This window comes from Arvicanthis niloticus, chromosome 13, assembly GCF_011762505.2.
Source record: "Arvicanthis niloticus isolate mArvNil1 chromosome 13, mArvNil1.pat.X, whole genome shotgun sequence".
Taxonomy (NCBI): Eukaryota; Metazoa; Chordata; class Mammalia; order Rodentia; family Muridae; genus Arvicanthis; species Arvicanthis niloticus.
The window spans coordinates 57,735,545-57,761,106 of record NC_047670.1 but is presented as its reverse complement, the minus strand read 5'-3'; the positions used below and the strand labels follow the sequence as shown (position 1 = coordinate 57,761,106).

At 52.9% G+C, this 25,562-nt stretch overlaps 1 protein-coding gene across 2 annotated transcripts in view; it reads left to right on the top strand.

Annotated features, from left to right (window-relative positions):
* The window catches only part of Tcf20 (transcription factor 20), a 171,708-nt gene that overhangs the window by 5,302 nt on the left and 140,844 nt on the right, over positions 1-25,562 (top strand). Inside the window, exon 1 of one of the 2 annotated variants that reach the window (XM_076911721.1) lies at positions 18,034-18,121. The exons of the other annotated variant lie outside the window; for it this stretch is intronic. The gene's annotated coding sequence lies outside the window, so the exon portion shown is untranslated. Of the gene's footprint in view, positions 1-18,033; positions 18,122-25,562 lie in introns of those variants that run through there. 2 annotated transcript variants of the gene reach the window in all.

Below are 25,562 nucleotides of genomic sequence, written 5' to 3'. Positions count from 1 at the left end.
AGGAATCCATTTTTATGGAGTGATCTTGGACCTGCCCCCATCTACAAACACTGTAGCTCCCTCCTTCTGCCAGATTTCCTGGCTGTGGAGCTGGAGCCCTGAGAAGGTCACTGGTCCACTTTACTGTCCCAGCTGGGCTCGCTGGGAAAACAGTGGGTCAGCAGGGCAGGGCAGGACCTATGGCCAGGGCACTTCTTGGGGTGAAACACTTGTTTGAAATGAGAGGAGGATAGCGGTAGAAGAACCTGTGGCTGGAGCCTGAGAACCACCTGGCAGGAGCCCTCATTTTCCCCCTCCAAAGGAAGGAAAAGGCAGAAAAGCTGTAGACTGAGGGGCCTAGGAATGTAGCTAACCCAAAAGCAGGCTCAGCTTAAGGAAGTTCTAGAGAGTGCTGTACCTGGCAAGCTCCCAGCTCAGGCTTTTGATATCCATCTGAGACCTGGATTGGTGTCTCAGATGAAGGCAAGCTTTGGGGTCCAAAGTGTCTCTTCCTCTTGGTTTCTTTTTCTGTAAATTGGATTGGGGGCGGATGCATTGACCCTGCTCTGCCAGCTGGAAGAGTCCCAAGTACCGGATGCCTGGCAGTGGCACCAGACACTCTCATGGGTAGAGACCAGGCTCAGCTACAGAGACCAATGTGGGTTTTTAGAGGCAGGTCTATTGTCTGGGCTTGTGTGCCAGCTCTGCCTCCTGCCTCCTGCCTCCTGCCTCTTGCCTCCTGCAGGAGGCTGTGGATCTGCACCTTGTTTCCTCATTTGCTAAATCCAAATAGAAACAGGATCCACCTCAGTCATGGGACTGATGAGAGGGTAGATGGCTTCAGAGGCCAGGGAAGTAGCCAGTGCTCAGCATGTCTTACCAGTCCTGAGCCCATGAGACCAGCAGTCAGGCACACAGTAGGACTGGGAAAGCCCTGTCAAGCGGAGGAGCACAGGCAGAGGAGATGAGAGATGGGAACCTCTCATCTCTGTGGGCAGAACTTCCCTTGGTTCCTCATTGCTCAAAGTCCTGTCACGAGCTGAGCCTCCAGGTGCCTTGTGTCCTATGAGGTTTCGTGTCCTGTGCTTCCCCTTCCCCAGTCTTTCCTGCCAGACACTATCTCCTCCAAAGAAAGGGTGCGGTTCCAGTTTCACACCTTCAGGGTCTTTCTACTTCCTTCTCACCCCCTGAAGCACACCTGTTACTCACCCTCTTCTGCCTGGAGACAGTAAAATCCTGCCCTTGGCTCCTTTGCAATGCAGACTTCCTCATTGACCTTGCAGATGTCCCCCCCCCCAATGTCCCCTGGGGCTTCTCACCTCAGTCTTCCTTTTGCTCTTCATTCTCTTTACTTCCTTGAGAGTTCTGATGCCCCTCCCCTCCTCATCCTTTCAGCTCCATTGCTTTTTATAGCACGCATTAACACTTGACCTGTCCATACAGGAGCAGACTTGCTCCTGCAGTGGTGGATCATCAAAGCAGGACTCTGTTTTCTCAACTGCTGCCTGTATCCCAGGTACCTAACACAGGGCTCCATAAGCATGACTGTAAAGAAAACACTGCTGCTGGGCAGGGATAGCACACACCTTTAATCCCAGCACTTGGAAGGCAGAGGCAGGCAGATCTCTGTGGGTTCAAGCCCAGCCTGGTCTACAGAGTGAGGTCCAGGATAGCAAGAGCTACAGAGACCCTGCTTCAAGAGCAAATAAACAAACAAATAGTATGTTGTCAAAATAGAGACATGGATGGGCGTGATATAAAAGTATCAGATGTTGCCGGGTGGTGGTTGCACATGTCTTTAATCCCAGCACTTGGGAGGCAGAGGCAGGCGGATTTCTGAGTTCGAGGCCAGCCTGGTCTAAAAAGTGAGTTCCAGGACAGCCAGAGCTACACAGAGAAACCTTGTCTCGAAAAACCAAAAAAAAAAAAAAAAGTATCAGATGTTAAACAGCTGCCTTGTGCTAGTTTGCATGCTGGGTGCTCGATAAGACACCCACACACACCCCACTCTCAGAGCCTCCCCCAAAGCAGGAAGACTGGAAACCAGTGTCTAGGAAATGCTCTAGTCAATAGGAGGACACTTCCTAAGAAGCGGGCATATGAGAGGTGGTCAGATAGGTGAAGAGGCGTAGCTGGGAACCTGGAGGGCAGGTGGACTGTGAAGGGCTGAGCATAGGTTGGGAAAAGGGGAGCCTTACAGGCCAGTGGGATCCAGGCTGGTGGAGAAAGTGTGTTACAGGCTGGGGTTATGGTGTGAATGCTTCAGGGAAAGAAAAGGCAGGGTCTCCTCGCTGCCTCTCACTTTTGCTCTCTGAGGTCCAATTTCCCTATCTGTGGATTCCTGACTATGTGCCTTTCCTGCCTCATTGTCCTGCTTTCCAGAGGCTGAAATAAGACTCTAAATGGTGGACAGTAGAGAAGACTCTGTAGGAGTAGGGTGGTGTGGACCTGGTCTTCTCCCCAGCTACAGCTCTTCCATCCTTCTCCCGGTGAGGACAGCCATCACTGAGAGGATGGTACCCTGGCTGTCACCAGTGGGACCCAGACTTGAAGTTGTCTGGGCTCTGCCTTTGAAAGTCTCATGCTGCTGAGCCCACGGCTCTGATAGACAAGCTTTTCCTGGAGAAGTCAAGGCTCAGACCAGAGAGATGATTGACAGCTATATTTACCACACAGCTGAGAAATGACAGATGAAGGACTTGACTCCGACACTTAGCAAGGCTGAGCCCTAGCAAGGGTGTGGCAGGCGGCACAGGCCTGCCATCTCTCCCAGCACTTAGGAGGCCAAGGCTGGAGGATCAGAAGTTCAAGGATAGTCTTGAATACTTAGATAGGCCAAGTGAATTTGTCTGGTCAGGTCTGGGATAGCCCGGATAGTCCAGGTTAGACACTGGTCCTGGTGCCCTTGGCAAGATTATCTTCGTCTTGGTTATATTTTATATTTTCTGTGGGAAAAGTGTACTAGGTCTCTGGAAAACCCTCAAGCCTTTCCCTGTTGTGTGGAGCTTTTCTGAAGACTCAAGATGCTTCCACGATGTTCTGTTAACTCCCTTAAGGCCCCATAACTACCCCATAACAGGCAGTGTGATAGGCCATGTGTGCTCTTGCTTTACAGTTGGAAGAAACCAAGGCTTGTAGACAGCAGTTACCTAAGGGAGGCATGACCTTCTGCGGCTGCCCTCTGAAGGCTGCCTTGGGAACAAGAAACTAACTCCATGTGCGGCAGAGAGCTAACATTTGGACACAGTGAGGATTTGGGAAGGGATATGAAAGGCCAGCTTCAGTCCATGTTTGAGCACAGCTTTCTTTTGGGGTCTGCCTCAAAGCGGGGTTTGGCAGTCATGACTTCCCTGTCCTCACCAGAGTTCAGACAACTTCTGCTGTGGGGGAGGGGAGATTGACAGAAGGGGCTTCACACTGAGCACTCCAGGTTTCTCTGGCTTTCCAAGCCTCAGTTTCCATATGTGTGATGTAGTTATGGTCATACCTGGGTACAGAAATGTGAGGCATCAAGAAGATACCCAGCTCCTATGACCCACAGACAGTGCTCACCCATCCTGGGCCTCTCAGCATCCCCTGTAACAAGCTGAGTGGGAACAACCTCACAGCTTGGCCCCTGCAGAGCACCAGTGCAGGATCCACTGTCTCTTTGACTTTAGAGGTGAGTGTTCAGACATCTGTCTCTGGGGTTTACCTGGCACCTGGGCTGGGCCATGGCAGATACACTGAATAGCCAGGAACCCCAACATAAGCCTATGGAAAGCAGGGCTTAACAGCAATACGGGCCTCTGACCCCTAGGAGAGGCAGGATTCACAGGGTAACGTCAAAGCCAGAGCCCGGCCTTTCACAGCTTCCTAGCTGGACAGTGGCTTGAGACTGGGATGCTGAGAACTGGGGGACTCGCCTTCCAGCAAACTGTCTCACGTTTCTCTAGGCATTTACATTTGTTGGATACCTACAGGGACTTTATGCTTGCTTAAATGCAATTTTAATGTTTACATTTATTATTATGTGTAGCAATGTATACATTTGTGTGTGTGTAGCAGAATGTGCACATGGAGACAGGGGGACAAGTTTTAGGAGGTCTGTTTCCTCCTTCTACCTTTACATGGATTCTGGGGATTAAACTCAAGTCACCAGGTTTGCAGACAAGCACCTTTACTCCTGGAGCCGTCTTGCTAGACCTTGAATAAAATTTTAAACATTTACTTCTTTATTTCTGTGGTGCTAGGGATAGAACGTAGGGCCTTATCCATTCATGGCAAGTGCTCTACCATCAAACGAAAAAAAAAACACATTTCAGATAGGGTTTTACGTAGTCTAGGCTGGCGTCAAATTTGTTAGGTAGCCAAGGATGTGCCTGAACTCTTGATCCTACGGCCTCCACCTTCGGAATGGTGAGATTACAGGTGTGCATCATCACTTCCGGTTTCTGTGGTGCTTGGGACAGACCCCCGGGCTTTGTGCATGTGTACTTCAAAGCCAATGAGCAGTGTCGGTCTCCCGGCCAGGGCAGTGGACAGAGCCCAGGCTTTGGGGGTCTAAGGCTATTATGCTGGAATTTTAATCCTGACTCTGTTCTTTGCCCATTCTGTTTCCAATACTTACCATGCTTTCTTTGTTTCTTTTTCCTTTTGACAAGCAAGCAAACAATGTATCATTTTGAGTGGAGGTCAGAGGACAACTTTTGGGGGGAGGTTCTCTCCTTCAACCCTATCAAGCTTGCTGAGACAGGGGTTCTCCTGCCCTGCACACTCACCCGGGACCATTCTTCCGTCTCGATGCCGAGATTACAGACGCACATCATTGCATTTAGCTTGTTTATATGGGTTCCAAGGGTTGAATCTAGATCGGCAGTCTTAAGGAGCTTTTACCTGGAGCCATTTCCCTGGCTCTTACCCTGGCTGACTCAGTCTAGGTGCCCTTGTCTCTTGGGCTCACATCTCTCCTCTGTGAGACAAGATGGTGCAGTAAGAACGGCCTATGAGTGGAAATCCAGCAGGTCTGTTACCGGCAAGCCTGGGGAGAGTATGGGATCAGCACACAGGGAGGAATGACAGAGGCAAAACGGGGCAGGTACAAGGACCTTTCCAAGCTTCAGGAGTTAAAAGGGCAAAGGCAGGAGCTGGGCAGGAGGAGGAGGCCTGACCTGAGCTCCTCTTTCTTCACTTTGGGGCTTTCCCCAGGCTACCCTCAACATTTGACCTCTTCCAACATTATGGACCCTTCTAAGGATTTGCTCATTGGTGTTCCCTGGGGGGTCCTTCCTGAGGCACAGATCCCATAATCCCATGTACAGCCTGGATCTGAGCAGTCCGTCACCAGCCTGCTGTCTCTCCTGACAGTGGCATCACTGGTTTTGACTGAAGCTCTAGCTGTGCCCCTTGTCTGCTGGGTGACCCTGAGCACATTAATTCACCTCTCTGTTTCTTCGTCTGCTGATAAACAACGGCAGCTCAACTTATAGGACTCTCCAGGGGATTAAATGAAGTTGGGCTTCTAAAGCAGCAAGCCACAATGCCGCAGAGAACCAGTCAGCCAGGACACGCGCTGTCACGCACATCATTATTGTGATGTGTGAGTCCCGGGGGGGTGAGTAGGGTGGGAAGCAGGAACTTGGGGCTCGGTGGTGCCTCTAGAATGAATGTTCAGCCCTTCTAATAAAATCAGTAAGAATCTAAGTGGAACATTCAGTAGGTGATCATAGCTAGCTCTGACCACCCTGGAACATGGGCATTATTAGACCTGCTTTGCAGAGACTACAAGTGAGACTGTAGGAGAAGTGGCTGCCTAGAGAGGATTTATATGTTGAGAAGGGGGAAATCCTGATCCTGGCCTGCTGTGCCCCTTTCTGATGGTCCAGACACAGGCCATTGCTCCCTCCTGCTGCCATTTCACATCCCCAGAGCTGAGAATGCTGGGGTGCTGGGGTGCTGGCGTGTGGATATGATCTGTCAGTGATTTTGTGAGTCCTGGTCCTGGTAATATGCACATGTATGTGTGTGAACACACGGATGAACATGTGGGCTCCTGATCTCCACAACTGCCCGGTCTTCTAGGTCTGCAGAGGAATAACTGACTGTCTGACCCTCACCACTGTGAACCTGCAGAAGTCCCTGCTCTGTTGGGGTGGGTGGGTCCTCACACTCATTGATTTCTTGGCCTCATCCATGTGGCTATCAGCACCCAGCAGTGGGATGGAGCTGAAAACCCCCACCCCTCGACCTGGCACAGTGACCTGGCAGAGAGAGAACCAGAATTGTCATTAGGTACTGCCCACAGTGGTACCTGGGGACAGGGGCAGCCTATGACCTCAAGTTTGTGGCAGCTCACACCTAGCTGTTCTTCATTCCACTGGTACCCTACTGTTTCCCCTCCCCCATCCACTGCTGGAAGCTCAGGGTGCATTATGAGAAGTCTATGGTTGGGGTGCACCCAGGTCACCTTGAGAAGGTGCTGCTGGGATGGCTCTGGGCTGGATTATCTGCTGTTGAACTCCGCTTATCACTAGAGTCGCTTATGCCTGTATCAGTGGCTAAGAGAGGGCAGGTAGCCCTTGGGCTGGGGGCAGTTCATCAGAGGATGGGACCAGGAAGGACCAAAGACCCTGGTGGTCATGGGGTAGGTTGAGTTAACTTGGGCTCCAGGGTAGTCCAGTCCTGTCCAGATCCAAGCTGGACCCTTGAGGGTGATCCAATCATTTATTCATTTACTCTTTCATTCACCACAGAGCTCTACCCGACTCTGACTCCCCAGGGCTAAGATTAAAGGCGTGTGCTGCCACATCTGGCCCTGTTCTAAATTCATCATGCAGAAAGAACCTCATGAGTGTCCTGCAGGCCCCAGCTCATCCTGGGCGCGTGGCAGTGACAGTGGATATCAAAACCCCCTCCTCATGGACATTCTAAAGGAGGGGGGGAAGGAGGGGGGAGGGAGGGAGAGAGAGAGAGAGGGAGCAAGGGAGGGAGGGAGGGAGGGAGAGAGAGAGAGAGAGAGAGGAAAAACACACCAAAAACAAGGAGGAAAAAACCCAACATAATAAGAAAGGAACATATGTTGTTATCAAGAGTGTTAAGTGCCAGAGAGAAAAATAAAGCAGAGAAGGAGATGGTGGATATTTTGTTTCTCATTTATAAATAGGTGTCCAAGGAGGGTCTAATTGAGAAAGTGACATCTGAGCAAAGACGGAGGGAGGGGGCACCTCTGGGAGAAGAGCTATCCCAGGCAGAGCTTTAAGCCAAAAGCCAAGGCCCAGGCTGGGATCTGGCCTGCCACAGTCAAGAAGGCAGGGAAGCTCTAGCCTGTTGCGAGGAAGGGCAGAAGCCAGGTGGTAGCAGATGAGCTCCAGGAGGAAGTAGAGCCAGATGTTGAGGTCCCTGGACTGCTGAGGTAAACAGGATTTGGGGAGGGGCAAGGCAGAAGCAGGGAGCTGAGGCGGCTGTTGGAGAGTCTCTAACAGGCTCCTGACTGCTGAATGACAGAAAGCATCGAGGGTGTTGGTGTTGCCAAGAAGTCTGGTTGAACCCTAAGGGAGGTTTGGAGACCTAAGGATAGGCTGGAAGAGGATATCCACAAGGTAGCGGGTGGCTGTGACACAACCATCCATGCTAAGAGACAAGCTCTAACATGACCCATGGTAGATGACAGCTGGGGGCTCTCTGTTTCTGTACCCCAGAAGTTCCTGGGTCCCGTCCCTGGGGAGCCTCAGTCTGCTTTGGATAGGTTTTTTTGTGTTGCTTATGGACTTGCATGGATATTCTCCTCCCTCCCTCTTATCCGAGTGCCTGCAGCTGCGCACCCTCTGTCCCTCCCCCCTCTCTGTTGTCCGTCCTTCCTTTCCCACTACAACTATCCTCTTCTTACCCATCCTGCCTCTGCTTCGGCACCCAGCCTCCTGTGAATACACACACTAGGTCCTTGCTCTCCTGTCCTTGATGGTCATGTATCTGGGCCCAGGGGCACTTTTCTACAAGGTAGACAGAATTATGGATACTAATGGATACTCTTAATTCTGTCAAGTTGAAGATAATCAGGAGTTTGTGACCACATGTGGCTTGATAGTTAAGCATTTTTCATGTCATTTAAAATTATGTCACGAGAGCTGGGGCTGTAGCTCAGTTGGTAGAATGCTTGCCTAGCCTGAGCTAAGGCCTGAACTCAATCTCCAGTGTCATTGAAAACAAGCACGGTGGCACACACTTGTAGTCCTGGCACTTAGGAAGCAGAGACAAGAGGATCAGGAGTTCAAGACCATCCTATGCTGCAAAGTAAATTGGAGGCCAGTCTGGGCTATGTGAGGTCCTGTCTCAAAAACAATGTAATTAATTTAAAAAAAAAATACTTTTTGCCAACCTTTAATCCCAGCACTTGGGAGGCAGGGGATCTCTGTGAGTTCAAAGCCAGTCTAGTCTATATAGCAAGTTTCAGGCCAACCAGGGCCATAAAGTGAGATATTGTCTCAGAGAGAAAGAGAGAGAGAGAGAGAGAGAGAGAGAGAGAGAGAGAGAGAGAGAGAGAGAGCAAGTGCATGAGCATCAACAGCCTCTCCTGACCTGTCTCTTGAGTTTCACATGGTCAAAAGTCACAGGGGTCCTTCTGTGGACTCCCTCTTTAACTTCACAATGCACTAACTTATGGGACAGACAGTCACTTCCTCTGGGATCCAGAAAGGATGTGTGAAGGTGCAGGCTCCATGCTGCTGAGGCTCTGGACAGCCGCTCTACAAGGGCAGAAAGGGAAAGGGTCTGTACCCGGGATATAAAGGAATGGGATAGGTCTGTACACCGTGTGTGAAGGTATGGCGCAGGTGTGCAGCGGGCCGTGTATGAGCGCTGGGCAGGCTGCAAAACCAGCTAGCGCATCCATGGAGGAAGGGTTTGTGTGCCTAACTACAGTGTCTGGCCTTTGTTGTTAGGGCCAGAAGGATCCACTTTGTGGGCTTTTGTTTTTTTTGGGGGGGGGGTAGGGTGCTGTTAGCATAAACAAGAAAAGGCAAGTGTGTGAAGTGTGGGGTTGGAGAATCAGCGAGGAAGCCTTGGCCTTGGCCAGGTAAGAGATGAGATTTAACTTCCTGTGATAGGGTGACAAAGGGGACAGGGCTAGGGAGTATCATGGGGACCAGTGGGTAGGGCTGCTAAGTGGATGTAGGACTGTTTGCAGAGTGCTCGTCAGCTACTCAGTTGGACTCTCACCCAGGTGGGCTTCTTCCACAGTCTACTGTGGCTTAGGAAATGTCCCTCTCCTCATCGTGGGCTCATTCTCCCTCACACTGGTGTCATTCCCACAATGGCTTGATGTAGCTCTCTGGTTCCTTCCCAGTATGTATCTCTTCTGTACCTGTGTGGCTTCTATGCAAGGCTGGATTGACTCTCTCACCTGGGCCAGGGCCAATGGCGTCCCCTGACCCACTTCTCCAGCTTCACACTGTCTCAGGGTTTCTTCTCTTCATCCTCACAGTGCACTGACCGATGGGTCAGAGCTTCTCTTCCCTGTAGCCTTCAACTTTCACCAGCAGCCTTGCCTTGTGCTCTGATCAAGGTATCCTGAGCACATATGATGCGCTGTATGGAAAAGAAGAATCAGCCAAGGGCGAGGACCAGACAAGGCCTCTCTGGAGACCAGGAGCAGCCAGGCCTGAGGCAGGGGCAGATCAGACCCATTGGAGAAATCATATCAGGTCTCCCAAGTCAAAGTGTCTAGTGTCTGGTAGCTACTGTCTCATTGCTATAGGATGGTGGCTTGAAGGGGCAGTGGCTGAGCCTGACCAGGTCACAGAACTGGATGATGGGGACCTATGGGAGTAAAATTGAAGTGCAAGAACCCCATTAAAAAAAAAAAACAAACCTTCATTGAAATATAATTTACATACTGTAACATTTATTCTTTTTCTATAACTAGTAACTTTGTATATATTTAATCATACTGTTACTGTGATGTTACTTTCTTTGACAGTTACATACACAGATACAATTAGCTCAGGCTTGTCTTGAATTCAAAATGCTAGCCTCAGTCTCCCAAGTCCTGGGATTACAGATGTAGGTGCCAACACTTCTGGCTCCACATCGTCAAAGTGTGTGAGTGATTTGCTGGCTTTTAATAGATTTCCAGATGTGTGTAACTACCAGTTTGTTTACTTCCAGAATATCTTAATCATCCTCCCCAGAAATCCTGAACCTATTAACAATCATTCCCATTCCTTCCTTTTCCAGCTCCTGACCTGGCCACCATTAATTTACTTTCTTTCTCTATGGTTTTGACAGTCTTGAATGTTTAAAATAATTTTTAAAAATAAAAATTGAAGTAGACAGTCTGTGTCCTCTTGCATAGCATGTTTTCAAGGCTCATCTAGGTGACAGTGGGCATGCCACTTTGTGACTTTGGTACTTTGTGCCTTTTCACAGCTGAGTAATAGTTCCAGGAACACACTTAACCACAGTTCATCTAGGAGTGAAACCCTGAGCTGTCTCCATCTCTTCAGTGCTGTGAATGATTCGGCACAGAATATAACGTGGAAACTTGTCCTCTCCCGGCCTCCATCCCTCCTCTTCCTCCTCTCTTCCCTCCCTTCCTTTCTGACTTGGTGTGTGTGAACACATGTGGAGGCCAGAGATTGCCATCAAGTATCTTCCTCAATAGCGCTCCACCTTAAAAAAAAAAAAAAAAAAAAAAAAAAAAAAAAAATACTGAGTATGTATTTGTATGTGCAGTACACGCAAACCAGGGCACACATGTAAAGTTTGGAGGAGGATTGTGTAAGCCAGGCTACCTGGCCTGTTAGCTTCCGGGAGTCCTCCTGTCTCTGCCTCCCATCTCATCATAGGAGGGCAGGGATTTCAGGCACATGCTGTTGTGTCTGGCTGCACTGGGGTTTTGAATTCGGGTCAGCATACTTATGGGGCCAGGCTTTACCTACCAACACTGCCATCTCTCCATAGGATCTCACTGTGTATGTAGCCCTGGCTGGCTTCAACACCTAATCCCTTGTCCCAAGTGCTGGGATTACAAATGTGTGCCACCGTGCCTGGCTGTACTTTGACTTCTTTTGGGTGTGTATGATGAGGAGTGGAGTTGTTAGGTGGCATAGTATACTGTTCTTGGTGGCCGCGCCATTTTACACTCCCAGCAGCAATGCACAGGTTCTAGTTTCTTCACATGTCCACCAGCAGTTATCACTTCCTATCATCCTTAATAACAGCCATCCCAGTGGGTATGGAATGATGTTTCTTTGTATTTTGTTCAATCACTAATGATGTATATTGGCAATTTGTATATATTCTTTTTTTTTTTTTTTTAAGTCAGGGTATCATTAGACCAGGTTGGCCTCCAACTTAGTGTGCAGCTAAGGATGACCTTGAATTTTTGTTTAGAAATTGTTATATTCATTATTTGTCTGTGTGCATGTGTGCATGTGTGTGTGCTGCAATGCCTTTGGAGATCAGAGGACAACGTGGGCTTGCTGAGCTTGTAGGAAATTGGCTCTCATCTTCTGCCATGATGGTTCAGAGGTTTGAACCCACATTCTCTGGCTTGTTGGCAAGCACCTTACCCAAAAGAGCCACCTTGCTGTGACCTTGAATTTTCCATCCTCCCACCTTCACTTCCTGAGTGCCTGTATTACAGGAGTGTATCACACTACTGAGGACCCCACCCAGGGCTTTGTACATCTTAGGCCAGCACTCTGTCTTCTGACTTATATCACCAGCACCCATTTGAATGTCTTCTTTGGAGAAATATCTATACAAAGTCTTGGCTCATTATAAAAAGCAGGCTGCTCATCCTTTTACAAGAGCTGTAGGGATTTTGTATATTTGTGTGTTTCTGAATACAAGTCCTTACTAGAGCTGGGATGCCAGGCCATTGGAACTGGTACTGGAGCCTGTAGGGTGTGGACTCAGAGGTCTTTTCTGGGAATACGGGCAACTGCGCCACCCCACAAAGCTCTATCTCTAGCTTCTCTGTTTCCTCCTCAGATATCTCCTGGCTAACACTTCCAGCATACAGTGTCCCATTCTCCCAGGCCTGTGAAGGCTGGTGGTGGGAGCAACTGCTTCCTTTCAGGAGGCCTCAGAGAGGATGCCACCTGCTCCCTGCCTGCCATGACACCACAACCACCACTCTGTTAGATCAGCTGCCTCCTGCCACAGCCCAGAGATCAAGGCCTCCCAGGAGGTGGCCACCAAGAGGAGAGGCCCAGGAAGGAAGGCTGCCAGGGCAGCCTTAGCAGCAGCAGCCTGGTGGGTCAGGCCCTCCCTCTCCTTGCTTAGTTAAACTTTCCTGAACTTTCCACAGTTTGTAAGCTGAGCTTCTCTAACTCTGAGAACCCAGGGAAATGTAAAAAAAAAAAAAAAAACAAACAAAAAAAACAAAACCCTGACCACAGCCACTGGCTGATTCTTCTCAGGCATTTGGGAGATTTTTTTTTTCTCCCCTCTGTGGTTACTCAGGGCTAGGAGCCCAGCTGTAAACACAGGGCCTTACTGCCTCTGTCTTGTGGATTGTCATCAGTTTGGGCTGACTGTCCCCATGCATCACGGCTGTGGTTTTGCGGCTCATCAGGAGGTATCCTTTCTGTGTTGTCTTGGTCACTTCACTGCAGGATGACACAGCTGCTGCCCTCTAGGCACAAGGAACTGAGTGGAAAGGGGATTTGACTGGAGCAGAGGCGGACTCAGGTGCAACTCTGGATTTTGGGGCGGGGTTTGCATCTAGAGAGCTCTGAATTGTCCTTCCAGGAAAGCTAGGCGTTTAAAAGGGCAGCAGGAATGTCCCAGGCAGAGAACAGCATGAGCTCCTGTCACTGGAGAGATCTGCTGAGAGGACCCTACAACCAGCCAGAGTCACGCGGAGGACAGCTATGGGGGGGGGGGGTGGAAAAAAGTAGAGGGTGAGGGAAGAGCCAGCTGAGGCCAACTAACTCTGGCTCTCCAGCAGAACAATTTTTATGGCTCTGCTACATTTCCCCAACGATGTTCCCAAGAAGTAAGCCTCTAGGTTCTCTGTACTGTTTCCTGGCCCCTCGGTCCACCAGCTTCTGTCCTCCAGATCCTGTGGCTGCTGGCCCCTCTCCCAAGAGAGCTTCTGGGTTGAGACAGCACATTCTGCTTTTGTAGGATTGGGCCTCGGGCTTGCTCCTCTCTCCCGCAGCGCCCCAGCTGGGCCTGCCACCCGCCACCTGCCACCCGCCCACGTGGATCCCCCTCTGCCCCTGCTGGCGCCGAGGAGGCTTTGGCAGACTCTGGGCCCTGAGGCCTCTCTGCTCAGTGATTACGCAGCAGCCGGTGGGCTCCGGAGCCAGAGCGAGAGATTTATTGTGGTTTTTAGGGGGCGTTTAGGAGCCGACGTGATAATGTCTGTGAACGCACTTTGTAAACTGTAGCGGGGGAGTGCCATGTGCACGCGAGGGGCGGGGAGCTCAGCCCCCACGTGACATCCTGGGGCTTAGCTGAGAAGCCCCTCCAGTTTAGAGGGTGGGTGGGCTGGAGAAGTCCTACTAGGCTCTAGAAGGGGAATTCTAGGTTATATCTGAGGGAGCCTTAGGCTTGCAGGAGCCTCTCTGTCACCAGACAGCCATAGAATGAGCAGTGAGCCAGAAAACTGCCCAAGTTCTCCCGCTGGCCCAAGAAGCCCTGTTGCACTGCAGAGTGACTTCCTGACTGCTGAGTGGCAGGGAAGCCTCTTAGGTCCCCCTCCTCAGTTCTACAGCTGCAGAGTGGGGGTTGGGCGTTGGGTTAACAGCCCAAATAGGCTGTCTCCTAGGAAGGGGAGCTGCACACAGGCAATGAAACATCATTCCAGCCTGCACACTTAATGTCACCACCTGAGGATTGTTTTTAAGAGTTACTCGTTTTTATGTGCATGTGTGTGCCTGCACAGTGTGCACGCGGCACCCTTGCCTGAAGTGTGTGTATGTTTGCGAAGTGGGTGTAGGTGCCCCAGAGGCCACAAGAGGGTGTCAGATGCCCCAGAATTGGACTTACAGGTAGTTATGAGCTGCCCAGTCCCAGGAACTGAATCTTGGTCATATGCTCTTAACCTCTAAGCCATCTTTCCAGGCCCTATCTGGAGATTCTTATTCCATTGCAAATATTCACTGAGCACATACTATGTGCTTGGCACTGTTCTGCACACTGTTCGGGTATAGTTATTATAGCAGGAATCAAGACATACTGAAGTTAGGCATAGTGACCTACCTCTGTAATTCCAGCACTTGGGAGGCAGAAGCAGGAGGATGAAGAGTTCAAAGTCATCTTTGGCATCAGAGCAGGTTCAAGGCCAACCTGGGAGACATGAGACCCTGTGTCAAGTGAACTCCAAAGAGCAAAAAGAGAGGTAGACCTGAACCCTTGTACTCCTAGATTTTGGGGGAAGGAGGGTGGAAGTAGATGATACACAGTTCAATAGTGAATGCTATAAATAATGATTGTTACTATCAGAGTACTGTCAGAGACAGTAAAATGGGCTGGAGAAATGGCTCAGTGGTTAAGAGCACTGGCTGCTCTTCCAGAGGTCCTGAGTTCAATTCCCAGCAACCACATAGCAGCTCATAACAAATAGTCTGTAACTCTAGTTCCAGAGAACCTGGATCACTCACATAGACATGTAAGCAGAAGACCAATGGACATAAAAATAAATAAATCTTAAAAAAAAAAATTGGAGCCAGATAGTAAAACTGGAGAATTGGGGACAATGAACCCAGAGGGGTCAGGAGAGGCTTCTATGGAGTTTTTGGTTTCCTCTTTCCAGTTGGGACCCCTTCCATAGTCTCCAGAACAATCCTGAGTCATGGGGGGGGGGGGGAGGGTCAGCTGGTCTCCCAGTTACCAGCTAATACCTACTACCAACATCTGCAGCCTAGACAACCTTGGGGGGCTCCCAGATATATACTTAGGAGCTGCCCAGGTGGTTCACTGCTGGAGACCTGTCTGCAGCAGCTCCAGTATTCAAGTGCCTATCTCTCCTTCATTATAGACCAGGCCTTAAGCATAATACCTACAATGTCCAAAAGGGACATCCCCCTGCCTCAGAGAAGGACTGGATACCCAGTAAAGTCCAGGAGGTGAGCCTGGTCTATATTGAAGGAGAGATGGGCACTTGAATACCAGAGTGGTTGATAGTCACTCATTGTGCGTGCAGCTGTGCTCCCGTGTTTGAGCTGAAGACACTGCAGCCTGCTCAGAGATCTCAACCTGCAAGTGTGGAATTTGAACATAGGCCTGTCTCATTATATTCTAATTTCCAAGCAAAGCTTCATGGTCTCCTGGGGACAGTTAGAAAGTCTCATTGATGTTGGGACTGAGTAACAGCAGGCAAAGCATGCTAATGGGTGTTACTACTGCTTGGTGCTATTCTAAACACAGGCTCTGAGTTACCTGAATTTAATCTCTACATCACCTGGTAAGGTGAAGAGTGTCACCAGTAACCTCATTTACAGACAGGATCACTGAGGCCCAGTAAGGGTCTGTGACTTAGCCAAGGCCACACTGGTTGGTGCAGTGGAGGCTGGCCTGGGAACCCCCGCTGGCCCATGCTTCTAACTGTTCCCTTTGCCAAGTCTTGAGCTTTACCCAGTGGTGCGGAGGGCTCTACATGCATTGTCCCATGACAGGCTCATTACAATCACTTAAGTAAATTGGGCTGATGATTGGCATCTACACATTTTAAGAGGGAAAGCAACGGAGACCCTGAACCAGTCAGTCACAACTGGGAGGTTGGGAAATCGGTGTTTAAATCCAGGGTGGCCCATCTCTGAGCCTGAGCATTCGCCTCCTGTTCCCCTCCTCCCTGCCAGCCTACTGTCTTGCTTGATGCTCCTAAAGCCCACAGGGGCTTATTCTCTCTCTCCGAGAGGCTGTTCCCCGAGCAGTGCTCACAGCGATGCCCAGAAGAGGTTCTGTGAGCCGTGCCGGATGCTGGCTGTCGGGCCAGGCTTGCTTCCTGGTCCCTTCATGGAGGAAGGCACCCACAGTGCTGTTGTGTCCAGGGGTTAGTTGAGGAGGTTGGGACAGCATCGTGAGCATTTGCCTGGGTTGCGCATGGCTCCGAGAGGAAGACCTGTCTGGGTTCCAACCTGTCCTCCATCACAGACAGTCCCGACGTAATGGATGTGGTTCTAGATCCAGCCCTCAGGAAGGTCTCACTTCCTTTGCTAGCTGAATACCCTGGTGTGTGTGTGTGTGTGTGTGTGTGTGTGTGTGCAGGGGTGAGAGGGTGAGGGTGCAGGGTGGTGGTGGGGGATACAGCCTCCTGGCATAGTGTTCTACCAGCCTTGTGATCTTGAGAGTACCCTGTCTCACCTGTTTTATTTTTGCAAAATGAGACCCTTGTGGTGGTGGGTTTGTGACATGTTTTTTGAAAGCCTGTGTCTGGTGACTGGAAAGGGGCAGGTTCTTGGTAGGTTCTTTGCTGCTATGCTTCTGCTCAGAAGTGGCAGAATAAAGGAAACTAAGACACCTGCCCAGGGGACTCTACAGACTGACGCTGGTCTGGAGCTATGTGCTCCTGCTGCTCAGGCTTTCTCCAGAGACATCGGCTAGTGCTGCGCTCAGACCCTGTGATCCTGAGGCCTGGAAGTGGCTTCTTACAGGCTGGGATGGCACAGCTGGCCCTTCCCAGATGGTCTTGGGCATTCTCCAGGTGCGGTGTATCTTCTGAGAGAGACTGAATGCCAGTCTGAGGGCAGCAGCAGTAGAGACCCAGAAGCATTGGCAATGGGATTAAGGTAGAAAAAAAAAAAAGCGTGGAAATCATTAGCTTTCTTGGTTGGCGAATGAACATTTGGGGCTTTAAAAATGAACATCAGCCAAAGGGACCCGAGCCCTGGGCCCGTCACGACCCAGGCAGCCTCCTGGAATCCTAATCCTGGCCATTCTTAGGGTTGCGGCTCAGCCAACACTTACCGAGTGCCTACTGTGGACTAGGCCTAGAGCCAGGATGGAGGTAGAATCCAGCCAGAGAGCAGCAGTCCTGTGGTGACAGGCAGCCACAGAGACTGTGATGCCAGCCTGTGAGGGAGCAGGCAGGCAGGGTCCGCACCACCGTCCCCTGGGGGGCTGTGGGCATTGGGAGGGCCTGTCAGCAGTATGGAGTCTTTACAGAAAGCCTTTAGCGGGATGGGCATCCTCCAGGGAGGGTCTGCAAGGGCTCTGGGATTTGTAGGTTGACTGGAGTGCTTGGCTAAGGGACCAGCAGGTGGGCCTAGTGGGGACTGAGGACAGCTGCAGGCCAGTGTCTGCCCAGACCTCTGCCAAGAGAAACTGCAAGATGGAGAGGCATCTGCCCCAGGCTTCTCTTTTCTAAACTGCGTAGATATGTGGATTTTTATGAGAAAAGCTCCCATTTTTAAATGATGGGAATTAATTCTAATTAAAAAAGAAAAAAAAAAAAAACCAACAAAAAACCCCAACAACCACCGCGTCAAACCAAGCATGGCTTCAGGCTGGATTTGGTGCGTGGGCCAAGAGTTTCTGCTCTTTGGTTGCGGTGGTGATGGGGGCACCGGGTGGAGCTGCCCCATGGAAGGTGGGGCACTGCAGGGGGGCGGGTCCCCCTCCAGCGGCGCCGGCGCGCGGGGGGCTGGGCGCGGGTGGGCGGGGGTGGAGCGGCCCCCCCACCCCAGCCCTGCGCGCCGCGGCCGCCCGCCGCCTCCATCCGGGCCTCTCCCCACCTCCCTCCCGCCCGCCCCCGCCCGCGCCCCTCCCCCGCCGGCGCACGGCGCCCGCCGCCCCTCCTCCGCCCGCCCTCCGCCCGCTCTCCCCGGCTCCCTCCCGGTCTCTCTTAAGTGCCATCGAGGGGCGCCGGGAATTGCAGCCAGTAAATCGCGCCCCACCACTCAGCCGCGGGGCCACCGCAGCGGCGCCGCCCGCGCCCCGCCGGGAGCCCCGCGCCGCCCGCCCGGGCGCCTCTCCAGGGCCCGCGAGGCCCGCCCCCACCCGCGCGGCGCTGCGCAGGGCCTGCCCCCGGGCCGGCCGGGGCGCGCGGGGGCCCGCGCTGGAGGCGAGGACGCGGCGGCCGCGGGGCGCACGGCCCGGAGCGCGCGGCCCGCGCCCCCGCGCGCCCTGTCCGCGCCCGCGGCCCGCGCTCCGGAGCCCGGCCCCGCTGCCCGGGCTCTCCTGCGGGACCGATGCCGGCCCTCCGGCCGCCAGGGTAAGCGGGCAGCGGGGCGCGGCGGGGAGGTGGGAGGGGGGCGCCCGGCGCCCGCCCAGCGCCAGCGTCTGGCACGTGGGGGCGTCCCGAGTTCCCTCTGGAGGCTGGACAGGTGGCGACGACGCGGGGGTGTGATGCTCCGAGGCCGGCACTTAACTGCGTGCCTACTGTGCGCGCGATGGGCTGGCGTGAGGGGCGTTCGTCCCCATTGTACGGATGAGCAAACGGAGGCCAAAAGGGCAGATAGCTGGCCCTTAGTCCCCAGTGAAGAGCTGGACGAGCCTGGATTTGACCCCACGGTTGCTTGACACCAAAGCTACAGCAGCCCCCTTCAGGCACACACAAGTAATAGAGTGAGCGTATGAATATTTCATTGTCAAAAAGAAGGGGAAAAAATATCATCCATTGTCCCGCCACCATAATGCAGCCACTGTACGAGTCTGGGTCCTTTATTTAGGCCTTGCTCTTTTTCTTCTACATGACAGTGTGCTTTGGGGTCAATGGGACCCTGGTTCCTTATAACTGTGCCTAACCTGAGGTCTCCAGCCTAGGGAATGGGGGACGCCCCCAGGGTTGCAGAGGGGTTAGATAGAGGAAGGGGAGGAGGTGAGGAGGAGGGTCTAGGGGGCCCTAGGGGGAAAGGGCATCTTCTGGGCAGGTCACAGAATACCTAGTCAGGGCAGGACCAGTGCCAGCCTCAGAGGCTGGGGAGGTGGGGCAGCCGGGTCTTGTGCCTCCAGCAGCAGAGCCCTGAGCAGCATCGGACTGGGGCTACCTCTGGGCACGCTACACTCTCCCTTGTCAGGTCCTCACTATTCCCATACCGAATCCTCCTCTCTGGTTTCCCTGCTGCCTGGGAACTCTGATGCTGTGCACAGTTGGACTTGGAGACATTCTTTAGGTCCAGGTCTCTCCTAAGCCCAGCTCTAGCATTTGGGGCCTGCTGGAAGCTTCTCCAGCCCAATTCTGTACTTGTTCCAGGCCTGTAACCCTTCCCCACCCAGGTACCTGCTTGTCCATTCAGTCCTCTGTGAAGTTCTGCTCTGTCCCAAGACATCTGTCCTTTTCTCTATGACCCGGACATACCTGCTTTTCCTCCCTTACACGACTATCTGCCTGGGACATCATTACCAGGCTGTCTTCTAAAATGCAACTCTGAGCAGGCCGACTCAACTCAGCTGTCCACAAATCTAAACTAGGCCAAACTCCTGGGAGTCCCCTGAGGCCAGGCTTCTCAGCTGCTTCTGCACACTCCCAGCATAAAGCCCTGAGTTGTCCTCTGCTCTTGGGTCCTCCCTGCCTAATACCACCCCTTCAGCCTCAGCACCCAACTGTGTCTCGCCCTGCCCCGCCCTCACCCCATCCCTCTTCCATCAGGCAAGTGGAGTGTATACATACACCCTCCCAAAGGTACCCTCAGCTCTTGGCAACGCCTTCTTTTAGACAAGCACTTAATGGTAGGACACTTCCAGGTCTGTCTCCTCCTATAGCCTGGGAGCTCCAGGAGACCAGGTTGATGGGTCTCCAGGGTCTAGTCAGGGCCAGACTCCTGTGCCTGCTTCATAGTCTTTGAGGAATGCACTTGAGCAAGATCAGAGAGGACCCCACACTTCTAGATGGTTATTGAAGTACAGAAAGCCTGTCTCTTTTAGGGGGCAGGGCTCCTGCTGTGGAGGGTGCCCAATTGAGGACCCAGAATCGATGTGGCTGCCAGTCACCCTCAGCCCTCCAGATCAAATGCCCTCCTGGCTCTCTGCCACCTGTATTTGCTGGAGCTGGTAATGGTGGATACTTAGACTGAAGACCTGTTCCAGGGACCACCAGCTCCCTCTGCCTATCAAAGCCCACCCCCCATGTCCTCCTCAGGAGCAGGGAGAGTTATGTCAGGCCCTCTGGCTGGGCGCCAGGGCTCCCCATGGAACTATAAATTGACCTGTCGGGAGAGGGAAGAGATTAATGTCGGCCATCTTCATTAGCGCGTCCCCCGGGGTGATGGCGTCTGCCCTGAGCTGCCTGATTGGAGAGGGTGAGAGGTGGTGGCTAGCCCCCACTCCCACCCCCAACCCCCCACCCTCTGCAACCAAAAGGCAAGGGGCAGAGGCCAGGGCCTGCCTGAGAGCCTTGGCCTCCTCCCACTGCTGGAGGGGCCGTCCCCGTGGCCTCTGCCTCTGGCAGCAGGCACGCGCTTTGATGGAGGACCCGAGTGCTAATTGGGGGCAGAGATGTGCGGCCCGCAGCTCTGCGGGGCTCCAAGGCTGACACCGCCAGCTCAGCGGCATCGAAGGGCCTTCATTAGAGGCTTTCCCCCTGACCAGAAAGGAGCCCGCTGCGGGCTGTGGGGGGCTCCCCTCCTTTCCTTTCCCCTCCACTTTCCTCTCCCCTCCCCCTTTCCTTCTTTATTGCGTTGATGATGGGGAAGGAGGCGGCTTTGGCGTGTGGAAGAGATGATGAGGGATTGGAGGAGCCATCTGAGTTTGAGACCTTGTATGTTCTGGAGACTCTGACCTTGCTCTGGGCCTTATACTGCTCTTCACTTGAGGGTCCTTGTCTGGTTGTCCCCCTGGGGTGTGGTGGGGGATAGGGATCAGATGAGAGAGCCCTGTGTGGAGGCGTGCCTTACAAAAAAAACGTGGATAAAGTCAAGCCCGAGGGCCAGGCTGTGTGGGTTTGAGTCCTGTGAGGTCCAGGGCCAGGTAAGCCTTAGTTTCCTGGTTTGACAATGGCTGAGGACCAGGGTTAGTTTCTAGCAGTAAGAGGTCTTTCAATGGTCAGGAGCTGAATCTGATCCCTGAGCAGTCGGCCCTGGGGCATGGCAGCGGCAGCAGCAGGTGGGAGCTCTGGATTGTCTATTATATTCTCCCTCCCTCCCTCCCTCCCTCCCTCCCTCCCTCCCTCCCTCCCTCCCTCTGTCTCTCTCTTTTTTCTCTCATGTGTGTGAGTGTGCATCAGTCCTTCTCTGTCTCTCTGTGCCTGTCTCTAACTCTAGTGTGTGTGTGTGCTCCTATGCACAGGCGCCTATCTCTCTCTGTGCTCCCCCCGTCTTGTCCAGAAGCTCCTGTCCCAGGGTCTTATCCCCCCAATGGTAGCCTCACCCTTTGACACTCCTCGGGAGAAACAGACCCAGGAACAAATAATCAGGCCTCAGGATCAGCTGGCACCCTGCAGAGAGCCTCCCTAGGCAGAAGGCTGTCTGGAAGGTTTAAAAGGCACTATTGAGGCAGAAATGGCACTGTTCTCTCACATAGCCCTTGTTTAGACCAGATTTTGATACAGGGAGACTACCTAGTCACCGAGTTCCTGGCTCACCTGGCCCCTAGACCTGACTGCCCATCCAAGGGATGGACAGCCCCTCTGAGTTCACAGTTCCTTGAGTTCCTTGGGGAAACCCACCTCTTGCCCTAACCTGGGGTCACGGGCCTCAGGTCTGTACCTCCTCGGTTTGTAAGGGTGTAGGTGAACACCAGAGGGAATCCTTCTTGTAGGCTGGGTGGGCTCCCACCAGTGAGGGGCCATAGAGACACAATCCCATATAGCTCAGGCTACCTTGGTACTAACAGAGTAGAAGGTGGATTTGAACCCCTTTCTGATCCTCCTGCCTCTATGGGGTTACAAGTGTGCACCTCTGTGTTCAGCTTCTGAGGGTCACTTTCTAAGGCATGTAGCTTTGTCCCTCCAAGCCTCTGTGTCCCTGTTTCCTGGTCCTGGAGTGGGGAGTCACATGCTAACTCAGGACAGATTGGAGCAGCGAAGGCACTAGTTTTTGTGGTCATCGCTGGCTTTATTGGCTGCTTCCCCAGTGGTTCTCATGTACCTCCTGGCAACCTGTGCTATTTACAGTACTCTTGTCTGAACCTTTCCATCTTTCTAGCTGCGAGCTGGGGCATACTTAGCACTCACTGCACCCTGTGGAATGTTTGAACAAAAGTCCACAGATTGAGGATCTGAACACCTGTTCTTGGATCATGGCCCTGTAGCCACCCTCGGGCCTAGCACTTGACATCTCTGCCTCCTTTCTTGTCTGGAGACCTGAGATGTCACAGACTGAAAACGATAGTATAGATCACATTGGCTGTTAAATGCCCATCTTGTAGGAAGAGAACCCTGAGTTCTCTTTGCTACTTGGAGGGAGCCTTTGCTTTGTGACTTCGCTCCTGACTCTCTGGGGGCATCTTTCATGGGACTGTGTTGTCTACCTGTCCCTACAGAGCTTTCTGAGAATACAAATACATGGGGGTGGTGAGAATTGTTTAGAGGACTGGGCGATTTCTGGAACCTTTCTGGCTCCCTATGAGGACTTCCAGGGTTCCCAGCTTCCTATCTGGAAAATGGGAGCAGACAGCCAATTCTCACCAGCCCTTAGCTGTCTAGTTGTGTTTAACCTGAATCCTCAACGCGTCTGCTGAATGGACTCCAGCCCGATTACATGCACGTTGGAGGACACTGTCATTTCAACTGTAATATATTAAGATTGCCCTTTGAAAGTCACGTGTTGAGAGACGATGGTGCAGAGGTGCCTATTGTTGCTGCCTGTGCGTGCCCAGCCAGTCCCGCCTGGCAGCTTCCTTGCAGGAGCTGGCAACATGGCTGTCTGCCTCCGCCTTTCCGAGCAAGCAGGAATCACTAACGCGTTAGCAGTTTCATTAAGCCTCTCGCCAGCCTCCCCGCCTCCCTCCCAGCCTCCTCCGTAATTATTTCCCCAACCCTTCCGCTCGCAGCTCTCTGGGATTGGCTGAGTAGCCCCCGCAGCTGGGTTGCTGGGGCCGTGCTGTGCCCGGGAGCCCCCTGGGCACCTCCCTTCTGACTCCCCTCGTTGCCATGTCAGCTTTGTGTCCCCCTGAGGCCTCCGTGAGAATGCAGATCTGCTGCCTGGCAGGGGTGCCAGTTAACCCGTTACTACCCTCCACATGTGCAGGCCTCCTCTGCACAGCAGACCTCCTCTGATCAGGTGTCTCAGTCCTTCTCCTGGGACTGAAACAGAGTGGGCACTGAGGACCCAGCTGTGAGGGAGATAGACTTCCTTGGGCCGATGCAGGTCATTCAGCACAGGGCATGCGTGGGTGTGGAGCGTCCTGAAGACCTTTTCCCCATCCCACAGGATGAACATGAGACCCACCCCTCTAGCCTCAGTGACTGACTGGGAAATGGGCACATGTCCCCTCTTTGCTAGTCTAACCACAGGCCTTTCTGTATTTTCACTTGGATCTGCGTGTACAGGGACTCACTGCTTGTCCACGTTGCCTTTGATTTGCCTGTGCTTGCTGAAGCCGGTGAATGTGAACGTGAGGCTGCCTGCCATCCTCTCCCACAAGTACTTTGAGGGTGGAGAACCTGGAAGAAGGTTAGACACAGCAGAGACAGGTAGAGGCCATGATTTGGGCCTCTCTATCCAGTGGCACCTGAAGCCACGCCTGGGATTGTCAGTTACATAAACTGACACGTTTCCTTTCTTAGTGGAGCTGCTTGATGTTTCTTTCTCTCGCCACTGATAGAATCCCGACCGATGCAGGAAAAAACTCAGGAAGGGTTTTTACAAAAAGATGACGTTTCCGAGTTGGGTTTTGGCGGATGAGCTTGTCTATCGAGGCAGAAGAAGAGGACTTGGGGAGAGAGCCCAGCTGGAGCAGAGGTTTGGAGGTGTGAAAGACAGGGGACAACAGGTACTGGCCATGAGGGCCTGGGCTATGAGCAGAAGTAACAGGAAGAGAGATATGATGTGGGAGCTGATGCCAAGGAGAAAGCGGGTGCAGAGTACTGTGGGAAGGGCTGGTGGCAGGAGCAGGACACAGGTCAGAGGAGGTGTCAGGCAGGGGTTGTGGGAGGAGTGTGGGGGAGGGGTTGAGCCAAGGGAGTATGGTGCAGGGCTCTAGAAGAGTCAACAGGTAGGCCAGTGGGAAGAGGATTCCCCATACTAGGGCTAGACGAGTGTCCAGGGCCAGAGCTCAGGGGCCATGGTCTTAAGGCTATGGTATCTTAGAGGATGGGGGAGGGGGCAGGGCCTCTGAATAAGACAGCTCTGACTCTTCCTCAGAGACTGCCTGTTTTCCACAGTGTTAGTCAGGCTGTGGCTGTAGCACTAAGGGTTCACACACAGCAGCATGGAGGAAGGCACATGGGAGGCAGTCATGTGATACATGTTACTCTGGGCTTGTAGCTACTACCACTGGCTAGTGTGCTCTGGAGGGCCTTTCTATGGGAGGCATTTGAATTGGGGCCTGAAGTGCCTAGCATAGGGACAGAGAGCTGGGGGGAGGAGGGAGAATCCTGAGATAGAGGCGGGAAGGTCCTGTGGTGGGCTGAGCGTTTTCTGTCCTGGCACAGAAAGGCCAGTGAGGCTGAAACTTGGTGTGCATGGAAGTGAAGGTCTCAGATTATCACGGCTGTAGGCCCAGAACGGTCTTGGAGAGAGTCTGTCATGGCAGAGAGAGGAGGAGGAAGCCCACATGGGGCAGAGGCTAAGATTGTCCATGAAGCGTGGGGAGGTCAGGGAATGCCTGTCAAGTCTCCTGGGAGCAGGTGACACCACCCCGGGGCTGGTCTGAGCTGGGTGGGAGCTCACAGGGCATGTAGGTGGTTAAAGCTGAGATCGCCCTAACAGAGGATCTGGGAGCCAAGCGTGTCTTTCTGCTGTGGCCTTTCCCACCCAGCCACCTGAGCCTGGAGGCCAGCTTTGCCAGATGGATCCAGCATGGTGTGGGATGGTTGGCTGCTACACTGACCATAGCCAGATCTTACACTTGACCAGGTCCTGGCTGGGGTATGTTTGCCACAGCTTCTGGCTGTGACCTGTCACTCTGCAGCAGGGCACTCACCCAAGCTGCTTTGTCTCTTTGGCCCATCTGTTTGGCTCAGCTAGAAGAAGCCTCAAGTGGATGGACCAAGGCCACCCAGCCTGTAGATGGGATGTCACCTCCCAGGGCTGTGGGTAGACATAGATAAGGAAGGGAGGGTGGTAACTGGCCCTCTGACACTTAATTGCTCATTATGGCTGGCGTGGTGGGGGTATGGTATGTGTCGTGGGGAAGGTAGCCTAGGAGGCAGTCTGAGTTCTAGGGACTTTCACTTCGGTGCTGGAACCCCAAAAGCCTCACGCTCACCCCCTCCATGACTCCGCTGGCCTCTCCTTTCCCCTGAGTGCACTGAGGCCCACTGAGGTCCTACAGCCCACTTCTCACCAGGCCTTTTCCTTCTTTCCATTTGACGCTGCTCAGGGACAGGGTCATGGCTAAGCCACTCTGTTCCCACAGTTTCTGGCCAGGCAGTGTAGACTTAGCCCGATTCAGTCACTTCATAGGGATACTGAGGCCCCGTTTCCTGCCATCTGTGTGCTGGCATTTGTGAATAGAGCAGATACAGCCCTGGTCCCCAGGAAGCTCCCAAGACAGTGTGAAGGGCCAACAGAAGGCCAGCAAGCACATGCAAGTGTGCCTTGTGTCGGGACAGA